The sequence below is a fragment of the Triturus cristatus genome, chromosome 6 (genome assembly GCF_964204655.1).
Source record: "Triturus cristatus chromosome 6, aTriCri1.1, whole genome shotgun sequence".
NCBI classification, from domain to species: domain Eukaryota; kingdom Metazoa; phylum Chordata; class Amphibia; order Caudata; family Salamandridae; genus Triturus; species Triturus cristatus.
Window position 1 is genome coordinate 1,366,742,566 of NC_140589.1, and position 16,435 is coordinate 1,366,759,000.

Here is a 16,435-nt window from a genome sequence, read left to right on the forward strand (position 1 = left end):
AAGTTGTCTTTTTTGATAATGTTGCCCCGGCCTCTCTATCCACACCCAGATAAGATCCACTAGCAAGACCATGTACAAAAGACCGGTCCAAATGAGAAGGACTAATGGAAGCTCGCAGCACCCTAGAAGGAGGATAAAAGAAACCCAGAGGTACGGCTCTAATATCATCCCCACTCAAATCAGTAGCATTCCAGAACAACCTCTCGGCTATATCCTGGTTATTGAAGTTGACTATGATACAGTCACCTGGGACGTGTTTAGGACCATTACCCACCCATGCAACTTGTCTGGCCATTATGATATGGGCGGATATCCCAGGGGAACCAGAAGAATGATACTCACACCAGTTTTTTGTCTTACACAGTAAGGCCTCTGTAGATTCAGTTTCCTGATTACTTAAAGGTGGAACCCCTATAAGAATCGCAACCAGAGGAGTGTACTCCGGGGGTAAATGAATTTTACATGTATTCGGACTTATTTTTGTCTCCTGCCGACCAACATTCTTATTAATTTCCACATTCACGCCTACCTCTGTATGGTCAACACAACTTTTAACTCTAGGTGGCATAAGTCCTTCCTCTTCAGCTCACCTTTTAGACCCCATGAGGCTATGTACAGCCTTAAATTGTGACTCAACCGAAGTTACAGGCTGATGACCCCCTGAGTGTTTCCCTCGCGTGTCTACAACAATCTCAGAGCGAGGGGACAATGATAGATTCGACCGTGTATTAATTTTTGAGGTACATTTGAAATCACTTCTAAAGGAATCTTTCATAGAGTCCAAACGGTCACATTTTCTCTTCAGGTCAGCAACACACGTATTCATAGTCTCAATAACTTCTTTGGCAATATCAGTCAATATGGACTCAAACCGAGTAGAGAATATCTCTTCCACCAGATTCCGGAGCGTTAATTGAATGTTTTCATCCAACATGGAAACAGACTTTGTTTGACAGGTTTTTAGTCCCTTCTGTTTTTTAATAGATTTTTTGGCTGAACACCGAGCCCCCTGGGACCTTACAGTTGTTTCTTTAGGTAACTTTACCCCATCCATGACAGGCACTTGTAATATTGTATCCCCTCCTCCTGAAACAACACTGTCAGTCACCGGGGATACGGGAACAGTCTTTGGTCCATTAATCACCACCACTGGGTTTAGGGGTATCGGGGTTACTAATGGAGGACCATTTTCAAAAATATCTTCACCCTCCTTATTACTTACACCCAGTTCCCTTTCGGCATTTTCTATCTCATTGTTCAATGCTCCCACAGCCGAAGTCAGGTATGAAATAATTGAAGAAGACTTTCTTGGTACTTTAGCCTTGGCTCCCCCTTGAACTTGATTCCCAAGCAATTTTCTCTTACCCATATTGTGGAGGTTAGACAGATGGCCCAGCCCAGCCTCCTCCAGACTCCGATGGGTGCAGACGGGCCCGCCCTTGGCCGGGCTTCGCCCGGGCAGCGACCGGGAACGGCCGCGCGCGTCCCGCGCTGCGTCTGCCCCACGCTGTTTTTGAGGGCTCCAGACGCCCTCTGATGACGCTGGATCTCAGCGCTGCGCAGGTCCTTCTGGGGGATGTAGTATCAGCTGGAAATGGCGTTCCCCTCACGGCAGCGTATGAATCGATAAGGCTGTTCCCCTCACGGCAGCGTATGAAGCGATAAGGCCGTTCCCCTCACGGCAGTACTAAAAATTATGTAAGGCCGTTCACCTCACGGCATCCGTTAGGATTAGAAAGCGCGTCCCGCGCTGCGTCTGCCACGTGCTGTTATTGAGGGCTCCGGACGCCCTCTGATGACGCTGGATCTCAGCGCTGCGCAGGTCCTTCTGGGGGATGTAGTATCAGCTGGAAATGCCGTTCCCCTCACGGCAGCATATGAATCGATAAGGCCGTTCCCCTCACGGCAGCGTATGAAGCGATAAGGCTGTTCCTCTCACGGCAGTGCTAAAAATTATGTAAGGCCGTTCACCTCACGGCATCCGTTAGGATTAGAAAGTGCATCTGTGTGGTTATTTCCCAATGTCAGGAGTATTGTTTTCTGCTTTTTAATGTAGTATGATGTGGTTAGCTCTGAATTTTTTAGCTAATCTGACCTTATGCTATTTTTCTACTCAAATCAGAATTTGCACTCCTTTGCCTGACTCTTTCTGAGACTAGCTATTCACTTTGCGTTTGTTGGGTTAAGTGAATGAATGAATGAATGAATGAATGAATGAAGAATGAATGAATGAATTTATTGTATCAATTAATAAAAATTGTTACAAAGAAATCGGGCGAAAATATCTCCGCCCACACATTTTCTTCAATCTAAGTAATACATAATTAACAAATCTGATAATCATGACTAAAACATGAGCAAGACATATCTAAGAGTCATAACACTTAGGTAATGTGCAACTGATAAAAGAGATATAAACCATATTAATAAAACTGTAGTCTAATTCTAGTCGGTGACTGAGACTTTGCCTAAAAGTTCTTTAACCTGGTGAGCGAATTTCTCTAGTCTGGCCAATTCCATTGCAATCTCCAAGTTGAAAAGATGTTTCATGGCAACTGTGCAACTACGTGTGCCGTATTTTAAAAACAAAGGTTTCAATAAAATGCAACGTGCGTGATTCAAACAGTGACATATGCAAACCAAGTGAGCCATAGATTCCTTATACTGGGCGACGCAGTCTAAAAGGAGTAACTGTCTCGAATGTTTTCCAACGAGTGTTGATATCTTTTATCGGCAATACCATAAGTCTCACAGATAAGTTTTGCTTTACAATTGTCTTATTCAGGGCGGCATCAAGGTACGAGTGCCTCAATCGATCATGGTAGGAGCTAGCTAATATCTAATATCCTGATGTTACTACTGGAAGAGTCCAATTCCTTCATGTCATCTTCCTTGGATAATAGTCTAACGTGTGTTTTTTAAATAGAGTTTAGAATTCTAGGTTGGTGAATAAAATCCTGCCAATTAATCATATCAAGGTGCAGTTCAGTGCAGGCGGTGAGAGGACCGTTGGTCCACGAATTATTGCCTTACATAAATATTTCTTTTAGGATTGCTTTCATTGTGTACGGGGGTGCCGCACAAACCCCTCGATAATACCGAACAATCGATGCCCAATGTTCGTAACTTTGTTTGTTTAGCCCGAATTCAAGTCATACCAGAGCGTTTCGTGCATGGGCTGGAATATGAAAGATCTGTTTAAATGCTCTGCAGTTGACACGTTACTTGATGTTAATTAGTGCCGCAGGAAATACTAGTTGGCCGTATGTGATTGAGGGGAGTAGCTTACCTCTTATAACCTTTCTGATGGGTTCAGTTGTCGGGCTGCTTAGTTTGGAATTCAATTGACATAGGGCATACGTCACTGCCTTAGCTTTTGATTCGATGGATGCAGTGTGTGCTGTGGACTTCCCATTACTCATAATCTAAACCCCCAAATAATTATATTTCGTTGTTGTTACTATTTTCAAATTGCCCATTCTCCATTGTTGTTTAAGTTTGTTTGCATACTTCCCGAATATTGCTACCTTTGTCTTTCCTGCGCTTGGTCTTAAATCATTTTCGTTGTTATAGGTGCTTAGTGCATCCAGTGTTCTTTGCATACCTATTTTGGTATGAATGATCCAATACCACCATGTCATCTGCGTACTGCATTAAAACAGTCTAGTCGACCCAATTTTAGGGGGTAACAGATTGACTTCAGATATAGTTTTGCCGAGGTCCTCAGTGTATAGATTAAAAAGCAAAGGTGCCAATACACAGCCTTGTTTTAACCCTCGGTCTGTATAGATCTTTTTAGTTGCTGAATTCATCGATATTTTCACCCTTATCCAAGTTCCAGTGTAAAGGGAAATGATTGCTTTCAGCAGCGTCACCATAATCCCCCAGTTTTGTAATTTCTGCTGCAGCAGGCACCAATTAACGCCGTCAAATGCCGCTGAGTAGTCCATAAAACATGTGAAAAGTGATGGCTTCTATTTCTGAGTGAACTGTTCCACCAGATGAGCGAGAGCTATGATGTTGTCCAGTGTTGAGGCTCCTGGCCTGAAGCCGGATTGATAGGCTGGTAGGATTTCATTATCGTTGGCCCAATCTTGCAGGTCCTGCAAAAGAAGGCTTGCGTATCCTTTTGCCTCAATATCCAAAAGGGCTATCAGCCTATAATTCGATGGATCTCCGGTATCGCCCTTTTTGTGAATAAGTTAAAGCAGAGAGCCTTTTCAGGGTTCCGGGATCATTGAATTAGCCAAGAAATACTGATAGAGCGGAGTTAGTATGGTTCCCCAAAAGTCACAATCTTCTTTGAAGAGTTGTCCTGGTAAGCCGTTGGGTCCCAGAGCCCCGTCCTTTCTGATGTTTGTTAGTATTGTTATCACATGATTCCCGACATCAGAAGGTTCGGTTGTTTCTTCAGTGGTTAGAAGAAAAGTGTTGGGCAGACTAGTGCTGATGGAGAGACATTGGTGATGCAATGGAGTCTGATTTGGTGCACTACAATACAATGTAGTCAGATGGGTGATCCATGTGTGACTAGCGACCCCGTTACGCCGATCATGGCCATGCCCAGACAGCCTGTTAATATATGACCAAAATTCCGCTTGTTTGCTTGGAGTCAAGAGGCTGAAAATATACAGCCATTGAGAATCTTGCTGTTGTCTTTTAAAGTCCCATACATTTTTCCTATATATCTTTCTTGCTAACAGTTGGTTTTGAAATGTTTTGTCGTTTCCCTCTAGTATGTGAGTGTGGCTGCATTGTCTCAAGGCCCGCTTACTATTTTCCACTTTTTCGCACCTGGGTTGAAATTGGCAGCGTGCCCTTTCTCCGGAGGCTTGATGTTGTTTAGTTTTATTACCTAACAAGAGGTGGTACACCTCCGGCACCAATTTTTTCCAATTCTCAGAGACATTGCCTACTGTGAAATCTTTAGCGAGTGTGGACCAATTACTTTTCCAGTTTAATAGACCTGATGTATTTATTTCGTTCCATTTTAATCTTCTCAGAAGTCCATGAATGTCCTCCCCATTGGACTGACCCAAAAGGGAGATGTACAGAAGACTAGTCTGGGTGAAGTGTTAGCACTGATAAATCCCAGACATGCCCACCTTGCATCTATTAAAAAAAGAACTTTAGAGCAGGACAAATATACCCTTTATTTGATTAGTGCAGTTGACTCACTAGATTGCATAGGTTTGCACAATGCTCGTGTGGCACAAATCCATACTAAATACGGCTCATGGAATGATGCGTGTTTACTGCAAGCACACTGGCCTAATGCGATGTCTGCTTTGGCTTAAGTAACAAAACATATCAATCGAGTAGTTCCTCTTGAGGGACAAATTAAACCCTAATCACCATGGAATCAGTAGCCCGGCCATGAGGACTACAAGGAATCTGAGTGGTCAGATCATAGTGCCCTCACACACCAGGTGGGATGTCATGCTTCATCATAGGGTGCTCCTCGTCAAGCCAGCGTTGAAATGCTTGATGGACCTGGGGGCTCTTTAGGGGAGATCATGTGATCTGTAGACATCGTTAGATGAGTGCATGTAAAGTGTCACAAAAATAGGGTGGTGAAAAGAGTGAGAATAAATGAGTTTAAGGGAACCAGCAGAGCATTTATAGCGCCCACTAGAGTAGAGAATAATGCACGTGCATCGATGCCATGGCATGGGATAATGGCCATGGGGGAGAGGGAAGTTGACCTGTGTGCATTGCCTGAGCAGGAAAGGAAGAGGTTCACATTTGGTTTGTTCAATAAAGATCCCTTGTAAAACCAAAGCCCTTTTCAAACACATTGGACTGAGCACAAATCCCTTTGTGAGAAATGTGATGACACTAGGAACAGGACATCACTTTGGAATACAACAGGAACTGAAGGTGATTTGGGGTAGCATTTTAACAATTGGCATTGCGTCATTCAGAAATGGAATGTTTGTTCTCCGTTTAAAAACTGATGGGTGGCCCACTGGTACATCAGAACTTGCTTTGAGATGCAGAAGCAGGTGCCAGTTGTAAAAATACTTTTTAATGTATGCAGGAGACCACTGAAAAGGTAGGTTCACACCCAAAATGGGAGTTTCTGTGTCAAGGAATTCTTAGCAGAACTTGAATAAACAGTTTCCTGACCTGGTGCACAGGAATATTTAGACCTATCTCTGATGAGAAAACTACATGCATGAAGCATCATTATTCATAATGCAGTGTTATGGGAAGACGGGAATTTACCTGACTTCAGAACCAGTTAATGGGTATTTTCTTGCTGCTCTTATCTAGATATCAAAGAACCCTTAGCAAAAACTGTGTTGCCCTGTGGACTGGACTGTGATGTACATCTACAGTCCAGTTACTGATAACTGTTTAAACAGAAAATACAAAGCACAATAAAAAAAATATAATAACATAAAACATCCTGCTAAAAGATATTCAATTGTATGGATGATTTCAGCTCATCAATAGGCCCATCTATTGGGTACACCCTGCTCTAACACTGGTGTGGTTATTTGCACCATATAATCCTAATTCCTGAAGGGTGTGCACTTCTGATTCTGGTGAAGTCATCACAATTTCCCAAATGTGTATGATTTTCTGCTTGAACAAGGAGAGAATATTCATTGTAACACACAAGCTAATTACTCTTGTCAGTCATGTTGCTCACAATAAGCTCACAACACTACATCACCAATTAAAAGCCAAAATGAGAGTGTGGACACCCAATCAAGCCATCCAAAGGACTATATTTCAAGTACAGCCATATCAGCCTCTGTTGTGCCCTGAAATGCAATTGTGTGCCTTGGGTTTTAATTTACATCGCTCTAAAATCTAAAATCTATATGCTCCGCCTGTATTATTTAGCAGTCAATGACTATAAAAGCAATATTGTTAGATACAGGGTCTCTAGTTGGCAGAAGAATGCACCCTGTCCAAGTAGGGACCACCACTCTAGTTAGCGTAAGCTAGATACACACTAACAGATAACCTGTGCTCACCCTCTGGTAGCTTGGCACAGATCAGTTAAGTTTATCTAAAGAGGCAATGTGTAAAGTATCTGTGCAACCCATACCCACAGTAACACAATGAAAACACCACAAAAAAGATTCCACACTGGTTTAGAACAATAAACAATAATTGTATAAATAAATCAAGACCAAAATGACAAAACTCTAATTACTAGAACTTAAGTAATGAATTGTTAAAGAATAAATGTGTTTCTAGCGCATAGAAGCAATAAGCACCTTTTGGGGTTTTCTCTTCACACTGGACTGGAACAAAGTCAGCAGTTCAAGCCGACTGCAATAGAGCATTGGCTGGGTACAAGAGCCACGCAGGATTGGTGAACGGAGTATCTTGATACTGGATCACAATAGAGAGATGCGGGTGCAAACGAGCGATGCATCAACATCGAGCACGCAGTTGAAGTGATGCGTCGATTTTCTTCATGCAGTGGTGGTGATGCGTTGGTTCTGTTGAGTGATGTACTGGTTCAGAGTGCAGCGACTCTGAAGATGATCTGCCAGATTAACCCCCGCTGGGGTGATGTTTTGGTCTTCTCATCTAGAGCTTGCTTTTTCTCCAATTTCAATTCGGCAAGCTCCAAGTTTAGCTTTCTTTCATCCGTCCTGTCTGCCATCTCCTCTGGGGAAAAGATCTTTGAGGAGACACTGATCCCTGCACTAGGGATCACTGCTTTCGGGAAGTTGTTGGCCACCTCCAAAAGCAGTACTAGATCCAGAGGAGACTCCAGGATCAGCTCATCCTCCTCAATTTACTGCTCCTCCTCTGGGACCACAGCCCCTACATCCTGTGCTTCTGCCCAGGCTGTAAAAGGTGTCTACAGCTTCACCTTCCGGGTGAAGGCTTTTGTAGAAACTTGAAACCCCTTGCAAACATCCTTAAGCTGGGGCACAGTGTAGGACTTTAACTTAGAACGCTCAAAATCAATTACTGCAGGTGCAGGTGGTGCCTCTCCAGAGAGAGACATAATTTTAGCAAATAATAAAAAAAATCCAATTTAGGGAGAATTGAAAAAGGTTTGAATTGGTCTTTAGTATGGTGTAGTAGTAAACACTGAATTACTATATGGTAGTGCACTAACACAAGTCCTATCCTCACCGATGATCACCAATGTTATAAATGGGGTTTCTGGTGGGCAGAGGTTTGCACCCTGTCCAAGTATGGACTATCATTCTAGTAAGGGTAATCTAGATACACACTATAAGATAGTATAGTGAACACTGAATTACTATATAGTATTGAACAAACACAAGTCCTATCCTCACTGCTCATCACCAATGTTAGAAATGGGGTCTCTAATGGGCAGAGGTATGCACCCTATCCATGTAGGGACCATCGCTCTAGTCAGGGTAAGCAAAATACACACTAAAAGATAACCTGTGCTCACCCTGTCAAAGCTTGGCACAGAGCAGTCAGGCGTGTATAAAGAGGCAGTGTAAAGTATTTGAGCAACACATACACACAGTAACTCAATGGAAACACAACAAAAAAGACTGCACACTGCTTTAGAAAAATAGACAATACTTTATAAATAAATCAAGACCAAAACAACAAAAATCCAATTAGCAGAAATATGAATTTTTGAAGAATAAAAGTGTTTCTAACACTTAGAAGCAATAAATGCCTATCGAGGTTATCTGGTCCCGCTGGACTGGGACAAGGTCAACAGTTCAAGCCAACCGCGATAGTGCGCTGGCCAGGGACAAGAGCCACTCAGGCCCAGTGAACAGAGTACTTTGGTACTGGGTTACAACATTGAGATTCGAGGTGCAGATGGGCGATGAGTCAATGTTGAGCCCACAGTCTAAGTGATGCGTCGATTTTTTTACTTAGTGATGTGTTGGGGCCGTTGAGTGAAGCACTGGGTCTGAGTGCAGCAGTTCAGAAGAAGAAGGAGAAATGAAAGTATTTCTCCTTCCTTGCACCTACTTGCAAAGGGTGCAGTTTTCTCACGCTAAACCCAATCTACTTTAGTTAGTAAATTGGGTTCAGCGTGAGAAACCTTGGATGGTTGCATGGGAATGGCCATGCACCACCCTTGGTACGCCCCGATGGCACAAAGTAATGCGAAGGAGCACTATGTGCTTCTTTGCATTACTTTTCTGTCATTTCCAGCGCTAAACAAGTTTAGCGCTGGAAAGGAAATTGGGAAAAAAAGATTTTTGCCTATTTCTGTTACTTTTGTGATGCAAACATGGCGCAAAATCCTAGTAAATCTCCCCCGGAAAATGATATGAATGCACTTTTGCTTACACAACTTATTCTACCCTGATCTCTCGGGCAAATTTAGTAAATAGATTTTGAAGACACTCTTAAAGTTTGTGAAGTGCATTTATCAATAAATTACAATCCCATGGAACAAAAACAGTTGATAAATGTGCCTTTAGAGAATTTAAATTTGGAAACTTCAAATGCAGTTAACTAAAGCTGGAATTATAGTAAGAACAATCAGGAATATTTAGAAATTTAAGTAACATCTGTGAATAATTTACATATGTAAATTTACTCTTACCCTTTAGAGTAAATTTATTACTTTTGGCAATTCACAAAATCAGATAGTAAAGTTACTCAGAGGTGTATAATGACATGTTTGGCCCCCTAAAATGCAAGTGTAAATTACTACTAAAAACAGTAGCAAGTCTAGCACCACACCTGGCAGTGCAAGTCCCTCCCATAGAAAATAACAAAGGCAGGGACTTAAATGTAAAACCCATAGAAATAATATTAATTTAAATTAAATTAGTAAAAAATATAAATGGATATAACATAATGTTTACATATATATCTATATCTATATATATATATAGATATTATAGATATAGATATATATATATATATATAGCTATATAAATAGCGCATATTTTAATTTGATTATTAAATATTTAATAACCTTTTCTTCATTTACAATTTAATGTAACAGTACATTTTATTATGAAATAACATTACATTACTAGTAATTAATTCTACACATCACTTTTAATAATTAAAATGTAGTTAATATTGCTGTAGCAATTTTTGTCTTTACTACTACATAAAAAATACATATATAAAAATAGTTTACATGAAACTTTTCCCAAGTTGACAACAATTTTGCCATTTTTTGCCTTTCAGAGATCTCAGTACTGAATATATTAATAATTATAATAAGTGGTGTGTAGAATTAATTAAATGTATTTTAATAATATTGAATAAAATGTATTCTTATATTACTATTTTTAAATGAAAATTTGTATTAAAATATTGAATAATTGAAGTAAAATTATATATTATTTATTATTAACATTAAATTATATTTATTTACATTTATTTATATGTTTACCTATTTAAATGTATTTTATTTAATTTTAAAAAATGTACTTTTATTTTAGGACCATAACTCCATTGATTCCTTTGGAACAGTGTTGCAGTACCAGTGGTTGGCCGTATGTGGTGATGGACTTATTTCAGCTCTGAAATGGAGTGCTTCACTACTGTTTTTAGTCATTTCTTGGCTGTAGTTAACTTTAGAAGTGCAATTTGCGAATAGAAATATTCTTACCCTTTTGTGGGTGGATAGACGTCGCTCGGTAAACCCCTCCCCGACCTACCATTATCGTCATAGTGGTAAATATTCCCAATTTTCTAGTCATCCTGTCTGTCCCTCCCACATTTACTACTAAAATATACATACTTACGCATTTTGTGACACCCTCAGTCAAGGCAGAGACCTCTGCACAGAAGACAATAGGAGAGGCAGATGGGTAAACTCTGCATGTTGGTATGTGAATAGAATACTGTAGTCCATTTTGTATCATCACAAAACATGCTACAAAAGGTAGTTTGTGAGTAGGTCCCGATGTTTAGTACACATTCATTTAAAACAGGGATTCCCACTGTTTTTCTAAACCAAACAGTCATTATCATCTTGGGCAGTGAAAAAAAGAGATCAGTTAGAGAGTTAACCAGGCCCAATAAGAGGTCGGTGAGATATAACCAAGTCTGCAGAAGAAGTAAACAGTATGAGTGTCTAATAGGAGGTATGAGTAGAGGAACGGTAAATAAGTATCCTATTTTCATTGAGAAAAACAGTGAGTTTATATAAGACATTTTGTAAAACAAATTAGGAAACTACATAAACCAGATAGAAAGGATATTATGTAGTTTTGTGAAGACTTTTGCAGGCACAATAAGAAAGGGATTTTTCCAGACTTTGGGAGCATTGTCCGAGAAAGATCTGCACATGCTGAACTTTTTGAAACGCAAGGCAGATTGAGATACAGATATGATTTTCAGAACACTGCCTAGGAGTGCTGAGGAGTAAGGATTTGTATGTGAGTCAAGAATCTACAGCATCTAACAGCACTATACATATTAGTTTTACAGTTCCCACAGGACATTTTTTACTAGAAATAGTCTCCATTTGGGAAACAATTATGAAAAAGTATGTTATGGGCTATGACTTGTTTGAAATTGTTGAGCTGCTTCCACAACTGAGATTTCTAGACATGTCATTGGGTTCAGGATTGCTGTGACTGGGGATTAAAGAGGAGTTACTGCTGGGCCCAATTAGATTCAAAGTTGCTGGTTGTTTACTTGTGACTCCTGAAATACAGAACTTTAAATCCTACTTATCTGGGTCCTATTCTTCCTCTGGCACCAAATGCAACTGTGGCGACTAGTGATTACTGACCACCAATGTTGTGAACCCACAGATTTCTCTGATGTATCTCGGACCTTTGTGGTTGAATTTATGGCCTGGAGTTGACCGTTGGGTGTGTGGTGGAAACTAAGAACTGGTAAGAATCATACGAAACATGATGGGACTTTGAACTTTGTTCTAAGAAAATCAGAGAGCACTGGTTTTGTGTGACATGTGTCACATATCTCTGTCACACTGTTTTTTATGATGGTATAAGACCGAAATTGGATTTGGCCAATGGTATAGTAGAAGCACCAGCAGCTAATAGTAAAGACCAAATAATAGTAGAGACCAAATACACTAATTTCATGGAGTAGGTGAATTCCTTTCTAAAATTATTGCTAATGTCAGTGTTTCACAACCTCTAAATAACATGTTTGTGAAAGGAGATAAATTTGAATGGACTAATGAGTGTGATACAGCATTTAATCATATCAAGACAAGCATTAGTAGGCTACCCAGTTTAGGACTTTTGCATGTATGCAAAAAAACATTTTGTCAATGGATGCAGGTTTCTGAGATTTGGTGCAGTTTTGTATCAACTTGATGATGGTCAAGAGAGGGTGACTACTTTTGCTTCACGTTCACTGAATATTTTTCTATCATTGAACTTGAAGTTTTGGCTTTCTATTGAGCTAGTCTCCATTTCAATTTTTTGTGGGGTTTACCATTTTCTATGAGATTAGATCACCGTCCTGTGTCACACATTTTTCAAATACATCACAGGAGAATCTGTTTCTCAGATTGAATAGGTGGCCTGAAGGGTTATTGGATTTCAATTTCAGTGTTGAATACTTATCTGGTTAGAAAAATCTTGCTGTGGACTGTATGTCCTGGTTGCCTATTGAAGGGGAAGTAGTTTGTCGATGAACCTCCTTTGGTAGGTTGGGTGAGTGAGAATGCAGTTGGTGATGAAGAATTGGGCCCATCATCGACCTGTCATGATAGTTTTGTTCTGCTTAATAATTTGGGGATAAACGGATGGCCTGATGTTAAAAGTATTCCAGTGTAAGTAAAAGGATTTTGGAATGTACACAAATAAATGTGCATTATGGAACACAAGATTTGTAGAGGTGATTGTGTGGTACCACTTGTAGAACTGGGAGGAAAATTGATCAAAGTCCAGCCTGTGTCAAAAGTATTATTGGCCACAAATGGATTATCAGGTGGAAGGAGTAGGGAAAGATGGCTGGCAGTGTACAAATAATGATAAGAATAGATCCACACGTACTGCTCCTCTTGTACCCATGGAAATTCCTTCTCAGCCTAGTTAGGTCTTGATATTGTTAGTCAATTTGATCCTATCTCATAATGAGCATTACGTTTTGTTATTAGTTGATTACACAACCAAATATGATAGTTGTGTGTTGTTACAGTGAACAGCAAGACAGTTATTGAGTACCTGAAAGAAGAGCTTTCTTGTGAAGGTGTTCCTAACTCATTGATCCCAGACGATGTACAATTTTTGAGACATGAAATATGTGAATTTGTGTCTGATCTTTATATTAAACATGTAAAACAGCACTATATTCTCCACCAGCCAAAGCTCTTGCAGAAAGGATGAAGAGGTTAGTTAAAAGTTAATCCCAATGAACAATTGACAATAGGGTCTTCTCAAGGAGGTTTTACTTGAAACATGGTGGACACATTGCAACACACCCAATTGTTTCACTTCTGTTTCACAGTCCATCTCTCTCAAGGGTAGGAGACCTTACAAAAAACTCGGACCAGCATGGTTGAATTTAAGTAATGTGAGGAAGAGGGGGTATGTCACTAAAGATCAGATAACTGCAAATCAGAGACATAACCAACAGAGGTAAAAGGCTAGGTTCAATGATAAACGCGGTAAATAAGGAACATTGAGCGGCAGCTGACTCTGGTTAGGTAAAGAAGCCTAGTGTCATCAAAAAAGTGTAATCCAAATTCATGGGTCCTTTCATTATTAGTAAAGTAAAGAGAACTCTGAAGATATATGGGACATGCCCAGATTAGTAAAGTTTCATGATGTATCCCATAGTTCCTGTAATGGCCCTTCACATTAGAATTACTCCATTTTCCTAATGTGAGTAGGAAGAAAGCAACCTGTGTGGAACCTTCTAGTGGAATTGCTGTTCTTAGTAATGATTGTACCAATATGGGAAGACCAAAACCAGACTTCATGAGGAAACCTAAATCTCTAAAGGATTTCGTTACGTAATTGCGGTTGGATATGTATTTGAGTATTCAAGTTCATGCTTTCTTTTCCAAGTTGGCAAAAGCTTTATGGATATTTTTTAGTTTAATCAGCACTTCTTGATGTTATTTTTATAAATGTTACATTTGTACATTTACATTGTATTATGATGCTGAAAGTCAATTTCTGGTTATGTTAAAGGGGGAAGATGTGTTATGGACCATGACAAGTCTGGACATTCAGCTGCTTCCACTGAGGAGAATTCTAGACTTGTCGTAGTGTTCTGGGCTTCTGGGGCTTGGGACCAAGGAGGAGTTGCTGCTGGAACCAATGAGATATGCAGTCAGTGGCCATTTACTCATGACTCCTGAAATAAAGAACTTAAACACTTATATACATGGTTTCTGCTCTTTTTCGGGCACCAAACGCCACACAGTATGATTGTGAAATGGGAAAAAAGTCACAAATTTGCTTGATACAAAATACACAAATTCCGTACGATTTGGCTTGACTTACTGAAAGGCTAGATTTAAAACCAACTCCACTTTTTATACAAACGCAACAGGAGATATATTAAATAGGCATAGTGTATATATGGCAAATATTTTATGAGGTCAGGCACGATGAACACAAAATGTATAACATACCTTAAAGAGAAAATACACCTAGATAAGGAATATCCAAGACTACCCAGGCATATATATGTAACAAGAGTCAAACAACGCACACAAAAATTACAATTTCCTATTATATGACAAACATTCTGAAAAAAGGGAAGCTTATTTTTTTGGTTAAAGCCAACCATTTGAAAACACTAAAAGAAAAGAAAATTTGGATGATGGATGTCACGTTTAAAAATTGCAGACCATCTCGTACCGAAATATACATCTTACCTGGTAAAAACCAGGAACCAGACATGCCAAGAATCTATGCTTTCCTATCAGACACCACATCTTTAATGAACATCATACAATAATTAAGCAAAAACAGATAAAACTCAACCCAACAAAATAATACTGTACTTTGAATTACCATGTATTTTTCTCACTGTTCACAAGCCACTTGGTGGGAAACAAAACAACCACAAGTATAGCACACAGTCATTTACAACATGAAATTAAAAAAATGAGTGCACTAGCCTTCACACCTAACCAATTTTTGATAGAAAAATGTGAGTGACATTTACAAAGTGACATATTTACACAAAATGAAAACTTGACATCTTTGTTAAATTAATTTCACGATAACTCGAAAATGTAAGCAATACTTAAGTATTTGTTATTTTGGATCTACTTTATTTTCCAGTTGATGGTATAATATTTAATAGTGTCAATAAAAGTTTTCAACTATGTAAAATATTACTAATACGTTTCAATACAATAGTTTATATGAATGAATATGTTCAATATACATATTATCTTTTAGTAAAGAAAAATATGTAAAGCAAAATAAACGAATACATTTTTCTTACACATTTCAATTGAAATTACATACATACCAGTAAGTGGTTCTATGTAAGTTTTTGATAAGCACATCAACGCTTTATATGACATCAATGTAACAAATAAACACAGGTGAAAAATACAAATAATAAAAGATATCAAAGACAGGCCAATCAAGAGGTAGCTCTTTAACGAGTAGTTTTCACCATTACGCAGGTTAATTTTAAGCAAGTCAGAGTCTCTTACAGAGGCACTTTACCCCTTCTATAGAAAAGCCTGCATTCACAACACAGAGAGATATGCGTAAAATGAGAACAGATAATAAGACACCCATGCAAACAAATAAACACATACAGACATTACGGATATGGGCACAACTACAGTCACAAAGATCATGGGTAAGGAAGAAGGGATGGAAGGAGGGCTAGATAGAAGGTTGGCCAGAGGAGCAGATAAGCAGACTGAAGGGGGACAGACAGAACCGTTGACAAACAGACATACAGATGAATGGGCACATGAATGGGGAACAGACGGAGGGAGAGATATAAGGATAATGGATAGATGGAGGATTAGGTAATTGAACAGTGAAATGGATGGATAGATGGATTCATAGATGGTTGAATGGGGAGGTAGGAGGATGGATTAATGGATGGTTAGAATACCTTTTTAGCAACAATATTCATGGAGGTCCATAAATTCTACCCTATATGAGTGACAACACCTCATGTCTCAGTTTTCAATCCAGCATGCTTTCATTCTAGCTGTGACACTTTTTTCAGCTCTCTAATGTAACAGAACCTAATTTTAGTCTTCTCAGTCCAGAAGGTATTGTGATTTGAGTTGCCTTCATGCCTCTCGTCCTCATTTGCCAATATTCCTAGCTCAGCTTTATCTCATACAAGTGCCCCCTGTCCACCAGGACTTTTATTCTTAAGACCTTCAGCCCATAGGATATCATTTTCAGTTACTCAATTGAACATTACCTCATGTTTTAGTGCTGTCAGAATGCTGTGATTTCTCAGTGCTTCTGTGCATGCAGTCTACCATCAACCTCATTTCTAGTACCCTCAATCAAGCATGATGTCATTTTTTAGTATTCATATTCAAGCCATACACTTCTTCAATGTC